Source organism: Lissotriton helveticus, chromosome 3_2 (genome assembly GCF_964261635.1).
Source record: "Lissotriton helveticus chromosome 3_2, aLisHel1.1, whole genome shotgun sequence".
Taxonomy (NCBI): Eukaryota; Metazoa; Chordata; class Amphibia; order Caudata; family Salamandridae; genus Lissotriton; species Lissotriton helveticus.
The window spans coordinates 174244832-174269625 of NC_136062.1; the positions used below are offsets into that span (position 1 = coordinate 174244832).

The 24794-nt window shown below is 46.6% G+C and overlaps 1 protein-coding gene across 9 annotated transcripts in view; it reads left to right on the top strand.

The window, feature by feature from the left end:
• Positions 1-24794, top strand: part of LOC144826538 (uncharacterized) — a 1868758-nt gene that overhangs the window by 870890 nt on the left and 973074 nt on the right. The window contains exon 7 of one of the 9 annotated variants that reach the window (XR_013609841.1): positions 1252-1303. The exons of the other annotated variants lie outside the window; for them this stretch is intronic. The gene's annotated coding sequence lies outside the window, so the exon portion shown is untranslated. Of the gene's footprint in view, positions 1-1251; positions 1304-24794 lie in introns of those variants that run through there. 9 annotated transcript variants of the gene reach the window in all.

Genomic DNA, 24794 nt, shown 5'->3' on the forward strand with positions numbered 1-24794 from the left:
AAAAGGAAAGAGAGTGACTGTTTACACCGATAGCAAATACGCCTTTGGCGTGGCTCATAGCTTCGGTCGTTTGTGGAAGGAAAGAGGATTCTTTACTTCCCATGGGACTAAAATACAGCATGGTCAGTTGGTAACCGACCTTCTTGAATCACTTGCCTTACCTATTCAAATAGCAATTGTGAAGTGCAGTGCACATAAAAGGATCACTGATGATGTGGGTCGTGGGAATGCTTTTGCAGACGAGGTAGCGAAGGAAACAGCGAAAGATGGTAAGAGTCGTATGTAGGTTGCAGGCCCTGCAAGATGGGTCAGAGAAGCAGGAATGTTGAGGACACAGTGGAAAGTATGAAAATGATTCAAGAAGAAGCAACTGAGAAGGAATTGAGTAAGTGGAGAGAGAGTACGGGAATGTTGGACGCGACAGGGTGTAGGACGGAACTGGCAGAACACCAACGTTGGCTGTTACCAAATGCCTATGTACTACCTGTAGTTACTATGGCGCATGGTCCAGCTCATATCAGTGCGAAAGGAATATGTAAGCTTCTGGCTCCAGTATGGCAGAATGAAGGTATCCCTAAATGTGCGGAGAATGTGGTAAGGCATTGTATTGTTTGTTTGATGCATAATCCAGGAAGGGGAACCCCAACTCCGGCAGGCCATTTTGCTCCCCCTAAGTATCCTTTTGAGGTATTACAAATTGATTACATTCATATGGAACGTTCCAATAACATCAAGTATGTTCTGGTGGTGGTCTGTGCCTTTTCCAGATGGATAGAGGCCTACCCCCTAAAGGATAATACTGCCTTGTCCACGGCCAAAGTCTTCTTGAAGGAATTCTTCCCGAGGTTTGGTTTGCCGCGCATTGTCTGGAGTGACAATGGAAGTGAATTTGTGGGTCAAATTATGCAGAAGGTGTTTGCGGGTCTTGGTATTAGGCAGAAATTCCATGCGGCAAACCACCCTCAGTCAGCGGGTTTGGTAGAGTGCTATAATGGCACTCTCAAGCTCAAATTAGCAAAGATTCAGGCCAGCACAGGCTTTGCTTGGCCCGATGCCTTGCCTTTGGCACTACTCTCTACGAGAACAACTGTACATTCTCGTTTGGGACTTAGTCCTAATGAGGTCGTTTTTGGACGCCCAGCCAATGTCTGGAGTGTACCTCGACCTAAGAAATATTCTGATATTTCATACCCATTGTTGGTTGATTACCTGCATGACCTCACCACTAAATTACGTGTTATTCATCAACAGGTTCAAAACGCTTTGCCGGAGGCTTCCTCAGATCCAGGCCATTCCATTCAACCTCGTGACTTCGTATGTTTAAAGAACTTCCAGAGGAAAAAGAACCTGGAACCTCGTTGGGGACCTCCGCGATAAATGCTTCTTGTGACCCGTACAGCAGTGAAGGTCGTCGGGAAGAAAAATTGGGTCCACGGCGTGCACTGTAAGAGGGTACCCTTGCCTTTACCTTACGACCAGTGGGTCCAAGAAGGCGTAGGTGACTGTGAGAGTAAAAAAGTACCCCAATTTGTACCTTTCAGTAGTGCACGCCTGGACTGGACAAGTTCTGAGAAAGAAGATGACGACGTGTTACAGGAAGCTGTACCAACACATTTGAGACTAGACACAACGAATCCAGAGACTTTGTTTCGAGACCAAACAATACCTGGCAAGACACAGTACAACCTAAGACCTAGGTTGCCAAAAGGCAATTGAACTTTGTTTTCTTTTCCTTTGGTGACATTTCCCTTTTTCACTATTCATCAAGTTGCAGGGTCACGGTAGGAGTCTTAGGTTGTGACCTGAGTAGTGACATAGGTCTGCAGGACTTGCAGTGTCATAGGACGGCTAATAACCACAACTAAGTGATCCAGGAAGATTACAGTGAGCAACGCCTTAGAGAATGGATAATAAAGTGGAAGGGAATGATAAGAAAGTTCCAATGAAAATTAAGTATAAGAAATTATTGTTTAGTCGATGTGGCGTAGCATTGTGTATTTTAGTATGTTTATGTATGTTATTAGCTTTTGTGGGTTGTCCACACTATGCAGCAAGCACCTGCTCCAACTTCTGTTTCTTTACCTCTTTCTATTACTACTCTCTCCCCACACAAGTTCTATACACTCCCAGATCATGAACAAATTAGGAGAACGGAATACTTCAACAATTCATTCATCCAGTTGTTACATCAGCATCAACTAGTAGTCAACACTACTGACTGTTGGGTTTGTGGGCTTATGCCCCATAATGTTGAGAAAGGAATACCATATTTAGTCCTTCCGTTTTCCTATGAAGGTTCTGCTTATTTGGCTATGTTTTCCAATGCATTTCAGAATCAACTTCGGTATCCTCCTGGTGATATATATACTGGTGGAGCAGATTATAGTCATAGTCCTTTGATAAAGGGAATAGTGACTATGGCTAAAATTGCAGACATTGGTAAAATTCCCATTGATGAGAAACGAGCATATGATGGTTGGAATGTGACTCGTTACATTACTAGCCTCACTGACAAGGCTAGACAAAGAAGATCTTTACCAATTTGGACCATACCTCATAAAGGTAACTTATGTCTGCAAATAAATGGTCAGAATAATAAGAATAAACAGGAAAAGAGTGTTTGTTCCCATACATACATCTATTCGCCCTTGATTTCTTCACCGCTGGTACCATCTCAAGGTACATATTTTGTTTGTCATGATAGAGCCTATACATGGCTTCCCGCCTATTTTTCAGGAACATGTTATGTGGCTTTCCTTCTGCCACCTACATACACTGCTCCTTCAGGTCATCATAGAAAGAGATATGGTAGAGGGGTCATTGATTCTAAAGACACAGCTGGACAAGAGGGAGGAGACTTTATCGAAGGGTTTCTTCCTTTCTCGGGCCCAATGGCCAATAGCAGAAACATTAGACAGCTAGTTCGTGTTGTCGAGGCTACGATAAATGTGACTTCCGGAGCCTTGAGTAACCTGACAGCCGAACTTCAGGCGGATCGTCTTATGACTTTGCAAAACCGAATGGTTTTAGACATTGTCCTAGCAAATAGAGGAGGTGTCTGTAAATTGATTGGGTCTAGTTGCTGCATTTATATTCCTGATAATGCCCCTACCGTATACCAAGCCATTTCTAAGTTACACGTGATTTCCGAGTCTATTCATCAGGACACAGGAGATTGGTCTGTGATGGGATGGTTTTGGGGACTACTGTCCACTTGGGGATGGAAAGTGTTAACTTTCCTTGGGATGATTTTAGCCATCATTTTCTCTTGTTGTCTCTGTTTGCAGTGTGGCCCCGCCGTCTGTGGTCTTTGTGCCACCTTGTGTGTCCCAAAGCCTGTGTCACAGAAAACAGAGAACATTAAGATGATGTTGCAGCAACAGCTTAATGACCTCATGACCATTGACATTGACTAACTTGAGTCCTTTGTGTTTTGCCTGAGTAATGGCAAAAGGAGGGTCTGAGGTTCTGTGATTTTCGACTTCGCTTCGTACTCAGCCGCCATTTTGTGACAGCCGCCATTTTGTGTTGCCTTTACTGAGGCACCTCGGCGAACACAGTGTTTTTGCTTTCCCAGCTGCTATGCGCCTCTTCTGTTAAAAAGTAACCCCTTGTCCTTGTCTATTCAACCGATTTCAGGGTCTAGCCGAGTTTGCTAATCCATGTCTAGACTGATTGATCCCTTGTTTTAGTTGACTGTTTGGGTCCCACCATTCTTCCTTCACTCTAACTTATTTGACTGGCCTTCGCCATTCTTCCCTTGTATTCTCCTATTACTCAACTATCCTTTCAAACACGCAAATACGTTTTGCCACCTGCAAATTGAATTACATGTACTAGCATTGATTAACTTGAGGGGAGGAGAGAACAGGGGTCTGAAGGAAGGGCGTATTCAAGATACTCGATAGCTTGTTTTCAAACTTTTCCTATTCGCCAGTTCTGTATGTTTTGGGAGTAGACATTGTAAATATGTGCATTATAAAAGTTTGTGCGCCACGGAATTAAGTGGCAGTCTCCTAAGAATATACCTTCTGTACTTCTTGGATAACTGTGCTTAGCTGCAGCTAATAAACCTGATTTTCTACGCCTAACAGAGTGTCTCGTGTCTCTGTCTGACAAGGCAGGTGAACCCGGAGATTACAGGCGTGCCCTGCGCCGCTCGGCCCATAAGGCCCGGTTCTCCACAAGGCGTTTGACAGAGTATGCTGGGTATATCTTTGGGAAGTGTTAAGAATACAGGGTTTTGGGTCTATTTTTATCCAGACTATGGAAAGATGCTATCAGGGGGCCTCTGCTGAAATATTACTGAATGGGATTTTAACATCTAGTATTAACATTCTTAGAGGAACAAGACAGGGTTGTCCCCTCTCGCCACTGTTGTTCAATATTTATATAGGGCACTTGGCAAAGCAATAAGAGCAGATGTCTTAATAACCCCTTTTAAATCCCATCATTATAGCAGCAAGGTTGCTTTGTATGCTGATGACTTGCTGTTATATACAGATAACCCTGCAGTGGCAGTTCCAAGGGCTGAAACCTTGTTAGAAGACTTTGGTTCTGTGTCGGGGTATCTAGCCACCACCTCTAAAACCGAGGTGATGTGTTGGAATATCGGCTATCGGGGGGGGGGAGGGAGGGGAGAACAAGTCAAGTTCTTAAATATTTGGGTATTAGAATCATTAAAGACATCGAGAAGATTCCGCAGATCAACCTAAACAGACTTCTAAAAGAAATCAATTGTCTATTGACAGGTGGAAAAACCTTCCTGTAACAATCTATGGAAGTTTTAACATAGTTAAAATGGTTATTCTCCCCAAATTAACTTACTTGTTTAACGCTATCCCCTTCAATTTCCCAAAGCTGGGCATTAGTACAATCCAGAGTAAGATGGTAAGTTTTGTTTGGGCTTATAAGGGAGCTAGGCTGGCCTGGAAGAAGCTTAGAAGCAGGCTTGTCATAGGTAGACTGGCACTCTCGGACATCAATTGGTACTGTGTAGCCTTTCAATTTAAGAACATCAGAATGTTGCTCATGAAGCCTGATGAATCAACTTGGGGAAGACTTCTGGCGGAAATGATAAGGCAGGATGGGGGGACGGATTCTTGTACAAATTTGGAGCACCAAGGTCCTTCAAAAAAGTACTCAAGTCTGCCCCCATCCTGTGGTATAAGGTTAGAAACAGATAGGGGTAGGTAACTACTCTGATTTTGCCCCAATCTGGGATTCCCCTGGGACCCCGGTATGCCTAACTATTCCAATTAGAAAGGCAGGCATCACAATTTGGTCAGACCTGGTAATATGAAAGGGGTCCATCCATGGGAGGTTCTAAGAGCTAGGATTGGAAGTGACTTCTCCAGATTCAAATATATGCAATTAGTATTGTGGTTTATAGCCGAGAAAAATTAAATTGGTGGTGATTGGGATTTGGAGCAATCCCTTCAAGATGTCAATCTCAATAGAATGAAATTGCTAAATGGTATAAGATATCCTTGGAGGCAGATGAGTAGGAGTATCCTCCACAACACTCAGTATGGAATGAGGTTTTACTGGAGTACAATACCGAAGCAAGCTATGAACTTTCCTTGAAGCTTCTATATAAGTATGTAAGGCTGTCTAACCTCAAGAAGAACCACTTTTTGTTGTTTCATTATTAATCGTCTGTATTGAACTCCGGCTAAGATACCAAAGTTTGCTCCATCTACCACCCCCAAATGCCCAAGATGCGATTTTATCATGGTATCAATATGAAATGATTTGTTTAAAAACATGGCATACCAAACCCTTTTTTCTTCCAGGCCAGATACTTGGTACAACAACCGTTTATGGGGACTAGGCGTGTGAATGCTCCTAGTTGAAAGGGCAAATCCTAAGCACAAGCATTCTGACAAAAAATAGTTACAAGCTATAAGACAGTATTGGATTTAAAAGCTTAAACAATAAATTCCAAGAAATATTCTATTTTATTCTGTCAGGAGACATGGTTATGGATGAGCCCTGCAGTTGATGGATTTGTGTGATATGTAAAAAAATACATAATACGGGTCACCCTTCAGTTGTTGGTTACTTTTGCAAAGGAAGTCCTAACTTTTGAAACAACTCAATAAAATACAAGACCAGCTGCAGATGTATGAGATACGAAATTTGCTTTTTGCCAGAGGGCATAGTTTTGGTAGAGGTAACCAAGTTCAAAGTCAATTCAACACATTCTAATTAATTTCAGTGGTGACTTCTAAGTAACAACTGAGCAGCAGCCACATTTAGAGATGGAAAGCAAATCGCTTCAATCGGTTAATCATTTGTTTCATCAGATCAGTTGAAATTTACTAAAAAGTTTAAGCCACGAGTCACAATTCCCAAAGATAATCTGCAGTAATTAATTAAAAATAAATAGCCATTTTCAAGTCTCGCTAGCTCCTTCGATGTTGAATGGTATGATCAGCTTTTAAAAAAGAGTTCTGCATTGTTTCAAAGCTCTGTACATCTGACCTATGTCCCTTTTGAGGTGGTTTGGACTTGAGTGTTTCATTCTGAGATAGGTAAAAAATGGGAGATTTAGTAAATTCATTAAAAGCTAGATTAATGCTGCCAAGCATGACTTTAGTGTTATGAAAAACAAATATTGCGCATTCCCTGTACAAAAGAAGCTAATGTTTTATGAGCATAACTTGTCTAAAATGCAAGAAGCAATAGCATGAGGCAGCATGAATACATTCTGACTTCAAGTGAATAATGTGCTCAAGGTATCGCATGTACGTCTGGAGGAAGTATCTGAAGTGCAGTGGATCAGATTTATTTCAGATCTATACAAAATCTCTTTGCCAAATGCAAAACCATTTTAAAAGGTCAATGTTCTCCAGATCTCCAGTTACTGCTATTGCAGAAAGTGCAAAACGGCACAGGAGTGTGCTTGCCAAACATCAACTTCCCACTACCAAAGGGGGTATGACAATCCCAGACTTTGACCTTTATTATCCTACTACTCAGCTTGTTTGCACGGAGACGTGGAAAGGGGCCTTGATGGGTGTCCCTGTTGTGGAAGAGGCTGGGATCCCCTCATGGCAGACATGGCTTCAGCTCATGCTAAACCCCGTCCGATAACTAGTACCTCTGTGCTGGCGAACTACTGCTGCAAATGCTCAAATATGCATGGACCAGGGCACTACAAATAGTCACATCAGGTCAACAAATCCCCGCCCCCAACATACCCAACATCCCGCAAATAACACACAAGACACCAGTGTTAGATTGGGAAAAGTTGCTGCAGGTTTATTACATACAACATTATGTAATCACGGTGGGTTATCTTACGGACGATCCAAGGGTAGGCTGCATTCTCGCCACCTGCCCGCCTGATGAGCGAAGCAGCACAGTGGCGAACCACCCATCTGCTGCGCCATTATGGTAATCACTCTACTCACGCCCCTTGCGGGGCGTATCTAGGCAAACCCCCGGTTGCACAGGCCCACAACCGCCCGAAGGACTACTGGGGCGCCGACACGGGTTCCCGGACCTCCCCTGAGGTTCTAGGTTAGGCTCTGGCACCCCTATGTGCCCGTTGAAGTACAGTGTTGCACATCTCTGCTTTCGGATCGCCCTGTCACTCTGCCTGCAACGAAAAAGGACAAATTAAAGCTCCCCCAGGAGCCCCTCCATAGCTGATACTCTGGGTAAGCGGTAGGGAGGGCAAAGAGTGTCCCGATGCATACGCGCGACGTCCGGAGCGGCAAAGAGGCAGCTAAAATGGCTAGGGGGAAATATATACCCCCTCGCCCTGCCTGCCGCCCCAGACGCGCGTCATGGTCCCGCCCACCCTCATGCCGGGCATCCCTGCCCGAGGGAGGAGTGGTGACCACAGGCAAGGGGCGGGGAAGCCCTCCGTGACTAAGGGCCCGCCCTCCTAATGGCCACCGGGTGGCCTCGGTCAGCCGCATAGTCACATCAGGTCAACAAAACCCCCGCCCCCAGCATACCCAACATCCCGCAAATAACACACAAGACAGCAGTGCTAGATTGGGAAAAGTTGCTGCAGGTTTATTACATACAACATTATGTAATCATGGTGGGTTATCTTACGGACGATCCAAGGGCAGGCTGCATTCTCGCCTCCTGCCCGCCTGATGAGCCAAGCAGCACAGTGGCGAACCACCCATCTGCTGCGCCATTATGGTAATCACTCTACTCACACCCCTTGCGGGGCGTATCTAGGCAAACCCCCGGTTGCACAGGCCCACAACCGCCCGAAGGACTACTGGGGCGCCGACACGGGTTCCCGGACCTCCCCTGAGGTTCTAGGTTAGGCTCTGGCACCCCTATGTGCCCGCTGAAGTACAGTGTTGCACCTCTCTGCTTCTGGATCGCCCTGTAACTCCGCCACAGCCCGGGCGGCGGTCCCCGCCACAGCCCGGGCCCCCCACCACTTCGCTACTTAGGGAAACCTGCAACCCTTGCTCTGCAGAGCTTGTCGTCAGTCCAATAGAAACAAGTAAAAACCGACAGGTGCGAGGCGGACCTCTAACACCTCAAAGTGACCATGATCCAATCATGAATCAACACATGCCTGACGAACCAAGGCCCCTCTGTCACTAATCTGCAGATTACCCCGGGTCTATATGCCTCTACAGCATTAGAGTAGACCGAACCAGGTTTGTGGGGTTATGCCCCCAGGTGAAGGACCGTGCGCAGAGGAGGAGCCCCATGCTGATAGCGCTTCCTGTAATCTGTACAATGGAGATCCAGCGCACGCCACTGAGACCCAAACACACACCTACACAAAGCGTCAGCAGACTACACCACGGTAAGTTACAACTTCTGCCATAACGCGGTCCCCGGAATAATCAGTAAAAGTGCTACTGATTGAACGCTTGTGCTTCCATACTCAAGAGTACAGGGGAACATTCAAGAAAAAATTACATATATTTTGTATAAAAACTTGTGTGGAGTCCCTACATTTGATAACACAGCATCACAATGCCCTCGTGAGTTTGGCCTCGAGGCTGTTTAGTCCATGCTACCAATAGGTTAGCATGACTATGAGGTTGACATACAACCAACACCATAAGGGATTGCTTTGACTGCTGAAAGGTGCCCCCAGAGTTGGAGACATCATACAACAGGCCAGCTTCTCACATTGGGAGGGGCTTCCAAGAGAATCTATAGGTTACTCAAGTTTATTCACGAGGCTGTTCCGGCACAAGCCAGGGGAGCCCCACCACACGTAATCGTGGTCGTGAAGCCGTGTATCCAATTCCTGATAAGAGCCCATCGCGCAAAGCCACAACCCATCTGAGTGAAAATTAGCAAAAAGGGGTGTTGGGTCACCAGATAGATCAGTGTGAACCCCCGAAAACTAAGCGGGGAAAATAGTGCGGGCCCCTCCCCCTTGAGCACCACAGGAGTAAGCCCAGCAGCAAATCAGAAAAAGCGTCGCCTGCTGGAAATGTGCCTGTGGAAATTAGCAGCTTGTATGCATCACTACCCTTAGCGCATGTCAGAGGGAGGATGCCCCACAATACTGCAGTGCGATCAGCTCGACTCCCGCCATCGCTGAGCGGCTCCCTGGTACATCCGGCCCAGAGCAAAGGAGCATACTGCTACTGTGTGCCCTTATCCATGGTACAGGAAGAGGGAAATGTCAAGGTCAACGGACCCTGACACCAATGGCTCTAACACTGAGGACCCCACTTTCTGTGCTCAATAAACTTGATAGATGCAACTAACTCCCCCCGCCTGCTGCACTGGCTAAAGCACGGGTGGATATGTCTAAACTGAAGCGACCAGGTAACAAACGTCCAGTCCGCCACCTCGGGATAGCCCCATATGACTGACACCGCACAACATTCTGACATTGTGTGAACCTGGCCACCATTGAGAATGAGCAGCGCCCCGAGAGGCATACATGGCTATGTGGCCGCTGATGCACCAGAAAGGAGAGGCAGAAGAATCAATACTAGCAGTGTCCTGCACTGGCAGGGGGTAGCGAGGTATCATGACTTGGAGCTGCGTCCATTATACGGATGCGTAAGCCAGAATAATGACCAATACACTATGGTGTGTGTGATTTGATATCACCTCCTAAGTCCGCCCCTTACCACTCTACCCAGGGACCTACCTCATCCCAGGCCTCCCCACGGAACTTCCAGTTCCCCTCCTTAAGGGCACTTACAATTACCATTAATGCCCTTTCCATTATTAGCAGAAGGCCTTTTTATTATACATGTCCTATACTCCCTGACCCTGGAAGTGTCTACCCAAGAGGTCATGTGGTTAGCAAGTCCGCCATTTGATGCAGGAACATCCACTAAAATCGAGTTTACTTCTGGTACTTGGCAAGAGCCACCTCCGGGTCAAGTCTGCACTTATATACGGCATAAGGAGCACTGGCTGCCGACAAGGCTCAGGAGGGTGACCTTCGACTAGCTGTGAGCTGACTCACAGGACACCCAGTCATTCCCCGGCAACTCGCGTCATGCGAGAATGGGAATTCTTACCAAACAACGGGCCACACAGGACGGCATGCCAGGGGCTGAGAATTGTGACAGGTGAGGGGGTAGGGGAGGAGGTAGGTGAAGCAGAAACAAGTATAACCCTTTCCAATCGAACAATAGGGTAGAATCTGACTCGCAGGTGAAGGATGTGTTGGGTAGGCGAACGATACCCTTGCCGACATCCCTTCGACATGTATGTGCTCAATACCTTGCCTGTATTTTAGGCCCCTTGGTGAATGGATTAATGACCATGCTAATACCATTTCCTATGGTTAAATGGGAGGCAGGCACTGAGCTCGGACAGCCAGTGTCTGAACCTGTTGTGGTCTCCCCCTAATCAGTGAAGGTGGAGACTATGTGCCTGCCTCTAGATGTAACGCGTAATCTACAAGCGCTCTACTACAGACTTGGCTCCGAGAAGGCGTTTCCAAAAACAGGTTTTTACCCAGGAAATTGCAACTAAGTATATAACCTCTTGACGAGTGCGTGACAGGTAGCACGTGGATGCATGGTCCAGAATAAGCGCTGTAATATGTAACGGGCCACTATATACCCGGGCAAGGAAAGACACACCCTGTGATATGACTGAACCAAATAAAACCGCGGTGTGCTCTGTTCGAAGGGACAGGTACTCAGTTTATACATTACACATTCCGGCACATCCGTGTTATGCGCTCTGTCCAGAATCATCTGATTGGGCGCGACCCTCGGGCCCGAAGCAGGGTTCTAGCACCCGTCCGAAGCGCTAGCTCGGCCCAGGAGTAAGGAGCGCTAAAATGAGCAGTAATTCTTTAACAATTCAGGCACATGCAGGTAAGTGATTTGGCCAAAGTCCACTATTGAAGCAGCGCCAACTCAGCACAAAGTAACTGATTTGACCGAAATCCCTGCATGTGAACGCGCTTAGTCCAGGATCACCTAATTGGATGCGACCCTTAGGCTCGAAACCTGGTTATAGTACCTGCGTCGGAAGAGTGAGCTCGGCCCAGGAGAACGAGCGCTATGTGCCTTTACAGGCCTCCAGGACCCCGCGCACAATTTAGTGAGGACATCACGGACTTCATCACTCCACACGCGCTCCCCTCCAAAGATTACATCCTTCTAGGAGACCTCAACTTTCACCTTGAAAAGAACAACGACCGCAACTCCACCACCCTGCTGGACAACCTCGCCAACCTCGAACTTAAACAACTGGTCACCTCCCCCACCCACATCGCAGGTCACACCCTCGACCCCATCTTCACCTCCAGCAATCATGTCTCCTTCAGCCACACCACGAAGCTCCTTTGGACTGACCACAGCTGCGTTCACTTCACCTACAACAAGCCCAAACCCAACAACCACCCCCAACCAACTCTGCAAAGAAACTGGAACAAAATCACCATCGACCAGATCTCTTCATCGCTTCTGCTAAACCCCCCAGCCCATTCATCTAACCCCGACCAAGCCGCCGCCAACCTCACCCTCTGGCTATCCAACAGCGCCGACATCCTAGCACCACTGAAAAAACGCCAAATCAAACTTGGCAGCAAGAAGGCCTCTTGGTTCAACGATGACCTTAAGAAATCCAAGAAACTCTGCCGCTCCTTTGAGAAGGCCTGGAAAAAAGACCCAACCACCAGCACCAAGGACGCCTTCAAAAACGCCACCCGCATACACCATCAACTGATCCGAAAGGCCAAGAAAACAGCCTTCAAGGAACGACTAGATAACAATGCCCACAACAGCAAGGAACTTTTCAACATCGTCAAGGAATTTACCAACCCCTCGGCCAACTCTAACGACATCACCCCCTCTCAAGCCCTCTGCGACTCCCTAGCCTCATTCTTCCACAACAAAATTGCAGACATCCACAACAGCTTCGACAACCAACCCGGAGACCAACCCACCCAACCATCTGTTGGACCTCCACCCCCCTCAAACATCCTGAATGACTGGAACACAATCTCCACTGAGGACACCATCCGCCTGATGAACTCCATCCACTCAGGTTCCCCCACAGACCCATGCCCTCACCACATCTTCAACAAAGCAGACTCCATCATAGCACCGCACCTCCGAGACGTCATCAACTGCTCCTTCAAATCCGCCACCTTCCCGGAAAGCTGGAAACACGCTGAACTCTGCGCCCTCCTGAAGAAACCCACAGCTGATCCCACCGAACTCAAAAACTACCGCCCTATCTCGCTCCTTCCTTTCCCGGCCAAAGTCATCAAGAAAGCTGTCAACAACCAGCTCGCCGCCTTCCTCGAAGCCAACAAATCCCTAGACTCCTCACAGTCCGGCTTCTGAGCAAAACACAGCACTGAGACCGCCCTCATCGCAGCAACAGACGACATTCGAACCCTACTGGACAATGGAGATACAGTCGCCCTCATCCTCCTCGACCTCTCCGCAGCCTTTGACACAGTCTGCCATAGCACCCTTCTACAGCGACTCAAAAATATCGGAATGCAAGGAAAAGCACTGAAATGGATCACCTCGTTCCTCACCGGAAGAACCCAGAAAGTCCGCCTCCCACCATTCAAGTCAGAAGCCACTGAAGTCATCTGCGGCGTACCACAAGGATCTTCACTCAGCCCCACCCTTTTCAACGTATACATGAGCCCTCTCGCGGCCATCGCCCGCCAACACAACCTAAACATCATCTCCTACGCGGATGACACTCAACTGATCCTATCACTCACCAATGACCCTAGCACCGCCAAAACCAACCTACATGAAGGAATGAAAGAAGTAGCCGAATGGATGAAACACAGCCGTCTGAAACTGAACTCTGATAAAACAGAAGTCCTCATCTTAGGCTCCTCCCCCTCCGCATGGGACGACTCTTGGTGGCCAGAAGCCCTTGGAAAAGCACCCATCCCGACAGACCACGCACGGAACCTGGGCATCATCCTGGATTCCTCACTTTCAATGAACAGACAAGTCAACGCCGTCTCCTCATCCTGCTTCAACATTCTTCGCATGCTCAAAAAAACATTTCGTTGGATCCCCACCGAAACTAGGAAAACGGTCACCCACGCACTGGTCACGAGCCGCCTGGACTACGGAAACACCCTATACGCCGGGACTACCGCTAAACTCCAGAAAAAACTCCAACGAATCCAAAACTCCTCCGCAAGGCTCATATTAGACATCCCGCGTAAAGAACATATCTCTGGTCACCTGAAAAACCTCCACTGGCTACCCGTCAATAAGAGGATCACTTTCCGGCTCCTAACCCACGCACACAAAGCACTCTACGAAATCGGACCAGAATGCCTCAACACACGACTGTCCTTCTACACCCCCTCCCGCCAGCTTCGATCTTCCAACCAAGCCCTTGCCACTGTACCTCGCATCAACAAGACCACCATGGGAGGCAGATCCTTCTCCTACCTGGCAGCTAAAACCTGGAACTCTCTTCCCACTTACCTTCGCCTTACCCAGAACCACCTAGCATTCAGAAAGCAACTTAAAACATGGATATTTGACAAGTAACTCCCCACCCCTTCTCAAGCGCCTTGAGACCCTCTGGGTATGTAGCGCGCTATATAAATCCTGACTTGACTTGACTTGACTTGCAGCAATTCATTATCACCAAGGCACATGCAAGGAAGATGGGTTGACCGAAGTCACTGCGTGTGAACATGATCCTGCGACAAGAACCACTAATCAAGCAGCGCAAACTCAACACAAACCACTGATTTGACAGAAATCACTGCCAGTGACGCGATCCTGCGACAAGAACCATAAATAAGCAGCGCGAACTCAGCACAAACTAATTGATTTGACCAAAATCACGCATGTGACGCGATCCTGCGACAGGAAACCATAATTAAGCAGCTCAAAATCAGCACAAACTAATTGGTTTGACCCACATAACTGCCTGTGAATACGATCCTGAGACAGGAAACCGCTATTTTAGCCGCACCCTTAGTTAACCAGCACGCACTCAACGCTAACGAAGTGATTAAGCCAAAATCCCTGCCTGTGAACACGGCCAGAGGCAAGAAACCACTAGTCATCCAGCGCGAACTCAACCCAAAAGAATGGGGCAAGTCATGAGTAGGAGTATTACTACCCATGATCACCTTGCGACCTAAAAGAACGGGTGGCTGTTATTGAGAAACCAACACCAGGAGGCACACAAACATATTAATGGGGTAAGCCTCTCCCCAGGCATGGAGGTATTACGAATTAGCAATCTGCAATTTGCATATTTATAAAGCGCGAATTAGAAAGGAGATCTTGGAGCGCTTTTGCCTGAGCAAAGTTGACTGAGGAGACCATCCCTGCACTGGCACAGGGAGCGCAGAGGCAAGCCGGGTCCAAGCGCTTACCTCGCACCAGTTCCGATAACCCAAGACACACCTAAATCCTGCTAGGCACTGGGGAGAATGCGTAGATAGCCCCGAAAGTATAAATAATGCGAAGTATGGAGCGCTCACACACCCGAAGGTGTAACGTAGAAAGGCCCTGGGGTGCGAACCCTGACCTCCCGCGCCGCAGTCGGCAGACCCCTCCCTAACTTGGTGCCAACGCAGGGTACCATTCTAATCGTGTGCCAGGAATGTCAAGAATACCTGTGTGCCGGCAATCCCCCTGGGCGGATCGAATGACGCTTCACCCGGTTCGATATTTCCCGGGAACCGTGCGTGCAGATGCTCGGATCCCAAGGATGCCCCCCCCTGCTGGTGCTCGACTTATGCCTCGGAGAGGCCCGAGACCCCAGAGGCCGAAGCCCATGCCTTTGAGCTACCGCTCCGGTACGCAGGGAGATGCGAGGGCATAGCGGGCCACTAGTGCCGCGGGGAGGAGGCCATATGGCCCTGCCTAAAGGGGGGCGAGCACTTAAAAGCCTACAAGGTACAAACAGCGAGGCCTAGCCACCAGAGTGGGCCACCATAAGCGCGCCCGGGCAGGGCCGGCCGCACCATGAGCAATGCCGACCTGCGCTGCAAACACCTAAGGCACCCTACACGACAGACATTAAACGTGCTACTGTCCTAGAGGGGTGTGGCCAAACCGGGACCTCGGGAATGCCCAGCGTAATCCGCTCAAGGCTCGCAAAGAATGTGCAGCCCTGGTCCCCCTCGTGGGACACATGGAGGCATGGGTAGAATTCCTTGGTGAGATCAGGGACTTGGACCCTAGTCTGCAGGGCTGTGGATGCCGCACACTGCCCAGGAGAGCCACGGGGGACTTCCCACGAGCAGATGAACATTTATTACAGGCAAAAACCCCAACAATTCAAAAGATGATACTTCCTTAACGGCACCTCCATGGATAAATATACCATCGGGAAATCGAACTCTAGCCACCTCGTGAGCCCGATCGTGTGACACGCGTACTGTAACATATACGAAAGAATGTAAGGTAATCGGGCCCATACATGTTAGTTACTGTGGCGGGAGTTCGCAGCAACTCAGTGTTCGCTGGGGAAAAAGTTCGAAGTAGCATGTATTAGATAATGGTCTGGGCTAATTTAAACATCTGTGATAGCAGGAGTGGCCTGGTAAGAGCAGATTTTCATAGTTATTGGCATCCTATGGAATGCGTGTCGCAAGGAGATATGAAACAAAGCACTGTGTGGATCAGAGCCGCTTTGAACCTGGCCAGTACGAAAACAAACGTAATTGCAACGCAGAACGTGATTTAAAATTCATACATCCTTGGCACTTTGTCTTGTCTGAACTAACAAAACCTTAAACAAAAGGCAAATGTATATTTGTACTTCGCCCGAGTCGTCCTAGCGATTATTGGGATACCGGACGAGACTTCAGGCCCTAATCCGTGTTTGGCAGTCTTGGCCACTGTAGAACTGCGTCCGCCCCCACCAGAAACCCACAGTGCCAGCAGTCGTAAAACTTCAGTATTACAAGTCGACAACGGGCTCGTTGTGTCACCGGAAGGCTGACGTTAGGTGAGCACATGTGTGAAGGGGGGGAGGAAGCTATCACCGGAAGGGGGGTGGACCATGCACCCCTCCTGGTTTAAATGTAACGCCCAATTAATTACAAGAATGAACTTTCTGGCTTTCTAAATAATGAAGAGTAATTCCCGTCACACCGGGAATCGAACCCGTGACGACCTTGACGCTATTAACAGGACGCTCAAACCAACTGGGCTAACCGGCCAGCACACGGCTTGCTATGAAAGTTACTATTAGCACTGAAGTCCAGCGCAAAGAGCCCAATTGTGAAAAGAAATAAAATACAGAAAGGTAACACAGCAAACCTCCGAACACAGAAGGATGGTGATCACAGAAACGTGCAAATGTGAAGTGGGTACCCATAGATACTGCTAAGTCGAAAACAGGGTATCCCAGATGATGAGTGTGCCAGGAACATTCGGGATGGTGAAACGACACACATGTGGGCTGAATAAAGGTTTCAGTTTATTGAATTTCTTAGATACAATGTACATTCCATGCACCGGATGGAACTAAGGGGGTATTTTACAGCTTGCTGCATGGACATCTACTATGTCTGTCCTATGTAAAGTGTGCAATATATTTGTATGCACTGAAAACAGCAAGGCAACAGACCTAAGCGTAAGTAGCACCATAAATAGTAATATTGTGATCATAGTAACTAAATACATTGCCTTTCTAAGATTACCATGACAGAAGACACAATATTGGCGCCGACAGGAGTAAAGATGAGCGAAACCTCGTGGAGATTCTCCTTGCACTTGTATCCTTTTATACAGAGTACAAAATGGGCGAGTGTCAAGATAAAAAGTCTATTTTCCACAGTCCTTTCTGTTGACAGGAGCGAAGCAGAAAGTCAAGAGGTATTGTCCCAATCCTTGGTACGTGTGGCTAGTGTGACTAGGTAGAAGACTGTCTTATTTCTTGTTGCACTTTTACTCTTTTCAAGACTTTCCCGAGGAGTAATGCAGTGCCTCAGTGGTCATATTCTTAAGCAGAAAAAGCAACCGTTGGTGCCTGTCTTCAAATAATTTGAGAGGTTACTAGCACTTCTTATTACTTAGGCACTCCCAATATGAAGAGAACAAAATGATGAAGAAGGTAAAGATGTTTAGTTGCCACATCTTGCAGACTGAGGGGTTGGGCGTTGGTTTCTCCGGACGTTCTTAGTTGTTATAAACTTGGGGTCTGCTCACACACACACTCTTCCTTTCTCAGCTGTGTGGAGCATGTGCAATCCTTCAGGATGAGCTTGAGATGCCATTTTTACTTGGTGGTTTCGGTGGAACACATGTAGTTTCTGTGTAGCTCCTAGCCCGTTACGCAACCCCTCAATCGCATGTGGGAAGAATGCCAGTTCATTGTCAGAACCGAAAAAAGGAAAAGGTACTTTAAAGTGCAGTATGAATTCTTTCAGGATGCAATTGGCAATCGTTGGTACATTGCAGTTCTGGGATCGGTATGCCTCAGTCCGTGTGCTGAACATGCACACAATAACCAACACGTACTTGTAGTTTGAGTGGGGGGGGGGGCAAGCTGAGGAAGTCCATTTAATATGGGAAGGGGAAGTGGCCTGGGGTAGCAGAAGTACCCTTTCCCAATTCAACATTTGTACCAACATTTAGGAAAACAGTCTGATCATTCCTTTATGTCCTACAAGTGGTGAATCATGAAAAAGTAGGGTAATGGGGGCAAGCATTATCGCTGTTAAACATATCTTTCCATTTGGGCCTACCCATATTCCTTTTCTGTTCGCATAAATCCTCTCCTGTTCCCTTCTTCCTTTTCCTCCACCCAGCCCCTTCAATGATATAGTTAGGGTCATAGTATATATCATTATCCTTTATCTTTATACCATGATATCGTAGGTAGCAGACGCAATTTGAACCATTATATATTCACAACCAAGATACATAGTCCTCGAAAAAGGTGGGTGCAGCACACTCTATAATTGAAACTTTGGCAGCAACAGGCTTGTAATAGTTCTGCTATTAATGGCGCATGCTGTATCTGCTGTATCTGCTTATCTCCAAAAGCAAAAAGAAGAATTAAAACGTTGTGCTACAGCTTGTCCTAAAATACAGTTGAAGATCTCTGTCATAGTGACACCTCTGGGAATCAAAATTCTTGTAGTTGTCACACTGCGTCAATCCTTTACCTTGTAATCCAATTGCAAACACCTTTAAAGACTGCACCTGTATACTGAAACACATATTAGATCTATACCAACGGTATCCCAAAACAGTATAATATGGAGCACAGTTATTCGATGCACACTGTCCTTCTGTATTTACATATACTCATTCTCATTACTAAACCTCAATACATAAATGTATTCCTACTATATATTATCCATCCTCGGTGGTCCCTTGCGAATGCACTGCAGTTAGAATGCATTTAAGCACATTCCACCTTACAATGTATTTTTGTTACAACAATATTTTGTTTAACTCTGAAGAATCTGGAAATAAAAACATTGGTATGCCTACATATTATTTATTTCGGGTAGATATATATAAAATAGTACTTTGAACAGAGATCCCAGAAAACCCCACAGATGTATGAAATTAACCTGAGAGGGGAGACCTGGGAAAAAGGGATTATGAACTAGAGGGGTGCAAGTAGCACCAGTATACACCAGAAACTCATGCTCCCCCCTCCCCCCAATGGTACAGTAACATAGGGGCCAGCTGTATTAACTGGTATCATGAATCTTCTTCTGCCCTTCCTAAATCGCCCTGTGGACTGTATTCAAAGGTATTATAATCAAATGTCAATAGTCATCATTGTAAAAGCTTCTGCCTGTTTGTATGCTTATAGTGCGGAAATCTTTGACACCATATTTTGATTCTTAGATCCTCTTGCAGAATCCACGGGCAAGAAAATACACCTTGGCAAAGGCTGTTTGCCAATACATAGAGTCTGGTGTTTTTCAATAAAAAGGTCAAAATGTAACGCATAGCCTTCATCTAATCTGCCCTTTTCCTGGCTAAATCTACCCCCCCTATGTTCGGTTTCATCTCATTCTGTTCTGCTCTTTCAACAAAATCTGCCTTTCCCTCTACTGCATCTGTTCTCTACTCTGCATCCTTCATTTCTACATTGAAGTCTTAGTCGGAGAAGTGTGATTGCACCAATTCTGCTGGTATTCCTTGTGAATGAATTACCTCTTCCTTTTTGCCATTGTTGTTTGGCCCTGTAAGTTAGGGCATTCATTCTTTCAATGACCCTTCCTGTAAATCGTAGGCACACCTATTTTTGCCTAATTCTCCACCACGTTACTGTGCCAGATCCAGTGAAGGTTGACCAGACCCTTTTCCATTGTCCTCCTCCTCTTCTGCATATTTCCCATTAATTTCTGTCTCCCCTGCAAAAGAAACTGTCATAATAACATTCTAACAAGACTTTCTTTGTTCAATTTTAAATAGCTTTCATAATAACAATATGTCTGACGAGAATAACCCTGTGCAACATGGTCTGTAAAAAGGCATTGTTAATTGTACTTTTTCACGTTAACTGTGTTTTTATAGCGTTTAGCATCTAGACACTCTAATACTGTCTGGGGTCAGAACTCTGGTCCAGAGGGTTGTAGAGACATCTGGTTTTCACTGTTCGTCCTAATTTTATGTGTAATCTAATTCTCCTGGGTGTAATAAAATGCTTTTCTTTTTATAAAAAGTAAAGCACTGACCGGCCATTTAGTCCGTCATCTGGCAGTACAGGGGGTGCTGTATTCTGAATGTCTAACTGCATCTCACCTCTTTGAGCAAGCCTTGGACTACCCTGTCTTGCTATCCTCAGAGCCAAAAACGAGTAGGAAACAGTCTAGTTGATGCAATTGGAGTATAGTGACCCCTGGGTGCCCTTGTCCCCAGAGAGCTTGTTCGAAGAGGCTGTGAACCTGGGGCGGAATGTACCTTCACAGAAACAAAAGGGCACAATTGAATGGGCTAGCATTTGCACAAATCCCTGTTAGAGCACCATGTTTTGCGCATCCTAGACAAGGGGGTGCAGTCAGGCTGTTTGACTAGCTGGACCATGTGGTGGTTGACTTAGTAATGACGTTGTCACCTGGGCAGGAAGCATAATAATTTAGAACTCTTTTATCACAAATACATTAGTAAAACAAAGCATACAGTAGGAGGGGACTGTCATTACAGATAGCATAATTTTTTCCTTTTTTTTTCTTTCATTGAGATGACCACTAAAGGTTTCCCACTAACGTGTAGTGTTACTGACAAAGGTACATAGTGCACAAACAATGTTTGGAGGTCGGTATTCTGCAAATATACCTACAATTTGCACATCAGCAAGCAAATCATTCTAATTTGTTCTAATCCTATAAAAAAAATGTTTTCCTCTCGACCCAAATTTACAAGACATTGTCTTCATAATTGGCAAAGCATATTTGAAATGTTTGAACTGTTCACTTATTAGCTATTTCAGTGCAGTTTTGGGGAAAAAAAGGAAAAGAACCCTGGCACCCTACAGCCCTCCATTTCACGTGTTTTTCACAGTGCAATCGTTACGCAGTTTACCCTACAAAACCCTTTAATTTCAGTCGCAGAAAACAAACCGACTTTTTGACCTCTGTTTCTGAAAGCTGAGAAAATGTTGCAAGATAACCATATTTAAAAGCATTTTCATTTCTTATTCAGTTTGCTGAATAAGTAGGACACCTGTTGTCAATTTGCCATGGTAATACTTTAAAAAAGCTCGTTTACATTATATCTCGCTCGACATTGTGCAAGCCCTGCTAATGTTGTGCATGTTTTTTACATTTTAGAAAGCTTTCATATTCATCTACCTTCTTTTTCTCTTAAAAAAACTTAAATACTGTATTTTTTGGTTTTAAAATCTAAGGAGCCGTCCAGTAGGCACTCAAATCTTCATTGTCCTTGGTATATTTTGCGGTCAGTCGCCGGCAGGTACCCCTGTCCTGCTCACTTTTTACTTAGCGGGGCTCCTCCGGTCCCTTTACTTATCTAAAAGACTGCTTCTGGTGTGCTGTAATCCATTTTAATCTCCTCTTAGTTCCACACGCATTTATTTTCTATTTTGTGGCGTGCCGCTTTTATTGAACCATTTAAACTTTTCATTTTTTGTGTGCTCCCTCTGGTTACCTGACTTGCTGGAAGCCTTGTTCCGCCACGCACCCCGGTCCACCGTGGTTTTTACAGTTTGTTGTGGAAGGTGCACAGGCGGCGACATTTGCTCCTCGGCAGGCTGGTCGAGGGGCAGAGACTGGGCGGTTAGCGCTCTAGTGTACGGCTATCTCCCCCCTTCTTTAGCAGCATGCCTTGGCCGCCTAAGGCAAGCCAGTCTGCGCCCGTCCTTGCCAAGTCCGCGCCAGGGGCCGGGGTTGCTGCACCTCCCCAACTAGATTTTGGGCCTACAATAAGGTATTCAAGGGGAGGTTTGCTGGATATTGGAAAGAGAAATGTGTCACATTGTGTTCATATCCTGAAAGAAGATACTCTGTTCAAGATAGGGCCTTTATCATGTAGTTGGTGTGGCCTCTGTTTGAAGGGGGTAGAAGCTATTTGCCCGCCTTCTCTGCCTGGTAAAGCCCATCACACGCAACGGCAAAGGTCGCTGCAGGGTTTCCTCCTCAATTCCAGGTCCTTGATCAAAAATAATATTGCATTTAAGGACTTTGTACTTCAATACGCACCGGATTGGGTTTTTCTCACTGAAACATGGGCTAACGACTCCTCTGGTCCCGAGCTGGTGGAGGCTATCCCATCGGGGTATTCCCTTACTAGACTGGATAGGGAGGTTTGTCGCGGGGGAGGCCTAGGTATCCTGGTCAAGGATTCTATGACCTGTCGCTCTGAACCTCTGACTTCAGCCCTTGACCCCTACCAAGCACTATACTTTTCTATTAATTTTACTCCCTCTGAGAGCTTCTCAGGGATTTTGTGCTATAGGCCACCTGGCCCCAGGGCTTCATTTAGTGATGATTTCAGCAATCATCTTGAACTTTATGCTTCTTGGTGATTTTAATTTAAATTTAGAAAATGGTTCAAATTATGATACTCTAACTCTGTTGGAATGTATGAAAGGCTATGGCTTCACTCAATTAGTGAACACCCCCACTCATATTGCGGGCCACACCCTGGACGGGCTCTTTTCGAATGACGATAGAATCTTGGTGGGCGCGCCCTTCCCACTTTCGTGGTCTGACCACTCTGCAGTTCCTTTTGTTCTTTGGGCTACTCCCCCAGATAAAACTCAGAGCACAGGGCTGAATATGGTTGAAAAACGAAACCTCTCTCGAATTACCAACAAAGCTGTCGCAACTGCTTTTGCTGATTTTCAGCAACCAGATTTCCACAATGCTGACATGGCCGCGGAATATCTCTCTAACAAAATCACTGCAGTGATGGACTCCGATGCCCAAAAAAACAGTGCTACTCGGCCAGAAAAACCCCTTCCGCTCCCTGGTTTTCTGACCGACTTCGAAATATGAGACAAAAGTGTAGAAGGAAAGAAAGACACTGGCGGAAGGACCTGGCACCTGTCCGGCAGGGATTCCCATAAGCAACGTCTGAAGGCGTATAAAGCAGCTATAATTGAGGAAAAGGAAAATTACTATTCCAAGATCACAGGGGATGTCACTTCTCTCAAGGAGCTTTTTAAAATCTTTAACTCCCCTGTGGCCCCGACAGTCTTGGATAAAGTGGAACCGTCAGAGGAGCTCTGTGATCGTTTATCCTCCTTTTTCTGCTCTAAGATCTCTGACATTTATGATCAGTTGCAATCTCTTAATGCCAATCAGGCACCCCTGCCAAAATCTGCCTGAATAGCCCTTCCAATAGTGTGACCGCAGCAAGTCTCTGCCCCTTTCCTACGTTATCACCTGAAGCTGTAAATCTCTTGCTGGAAGGGATTAATTCCGGGTCACCTTTGGATCCTTGTCCAAAGTTGCAAAAATAGCTAAAGATGCCCTGATCCCACATCTCATGACAGTCCTGAATTTAGCCATAACATCGGGCCAATATCCCTCGACCTGGAAGGCTGCGGTCGTTAGGCCCATACTAAAAAAACCTTCCTTTAGTCCACTTAATCTAAAAAACGTCCGTCCTATCTCCCTGTTGCCAATCCCTCCTAATATTCCTGAATCACATCTGAACTCTTATTTGAGTGCCTACCTGAGGGACTATAACATTCTGGATGGATCCCAACATGGGTTCAGACGGGAGCATAGCACAGAGACGGCTCTTACCATGGTTTTGGACAATATACGTGTTCAGGTGGATGCAAGACATACTACTCTCCTTATTTTACTAGACCTCACTGCCGCATTTGATACCCTGTCCCCTTTGAGACTGGTGGAACGTCTCAAGGAGATAGGGATTGGTGGCCGGGCCCTGGACTTCCTCGCCTCCTTTCTTGGTCAGCGGTCTCAAACCGTTAGATTGGGTGATTTCTACTCTAAGTCCTGCCCTCTTGTCTCCGGAGTGCCTCAGGGTTCATCTCTGAGCCCCACCCTTTTTAATATCTATGTGGCCCCGTTAGCAAGGGTGGTGCAATCCTTTGGACTAGAGGTGCTATCCTATGCTGATGACACGCAGATCATGGTCTTATTCACCCAAAAGACCAGGGATTCTGCGCTTAACTTTAAGAACCTTATGATTGCTGTCTCCTCATGGATGGTTCAGAATTACCTCGAACTAAATGGTGAGAAGACGGAGGTCAAAAATCTTGGAGTGGTGCTTGATGCTGGCCTTTCAATGTCTCGCCAGGTCTCCAGAACAGTTGCCACTTGTGTTGGACTTATCCGAGTGATAAGAAAGATATCTCAGTTTCTGTCCACTGAAGCCCAAAAGAAGGTCGTTGTGGCCTTAATATTGGTCAGGCTTGACTACTGTAACGCGCTGTATCTGGGCATAGATAAGGGCCAGTCGCGCCGCCTACAGTTAGTTCAAAATGCCGCTGCGAGGCTGGTTCTGGATCTTCCCAAGCGTTACTCGGCCTCCTCTGCTCTCAATTCACTGCATTGGCTTCCGGTGGACCGTAGAGTCCTGTTTAAGATTCTATGCATCACCCATAATGCATACTACGGACATGGCCCTGTGGGCATAAAGAAGATGTTCCAGAGGTATGCTCCATCTAGGAATCTCAGGTCAGCAAACAAAAATCTGCTCGCGGTCCCTAGATTTAAAAAGATGAGATGGGGGAAAGAGCGTTCTCACAAGTTGCGGCAAAGGCGTAGTACGCTCTCCTGGATTCTCTATCAGGTCAACAAGCTCACTCTATTTTTCATAAGACCCTTAAGACCTGGTTGTTTCCTGTAAACAAGTATGAGTAGGGATGCTGGCTGTGCCTGCAGGCCCGTCTGTTCAGAGCACCTTGATGCCCTTGGGCTTAGTCCGCCCTTTTACAAATAC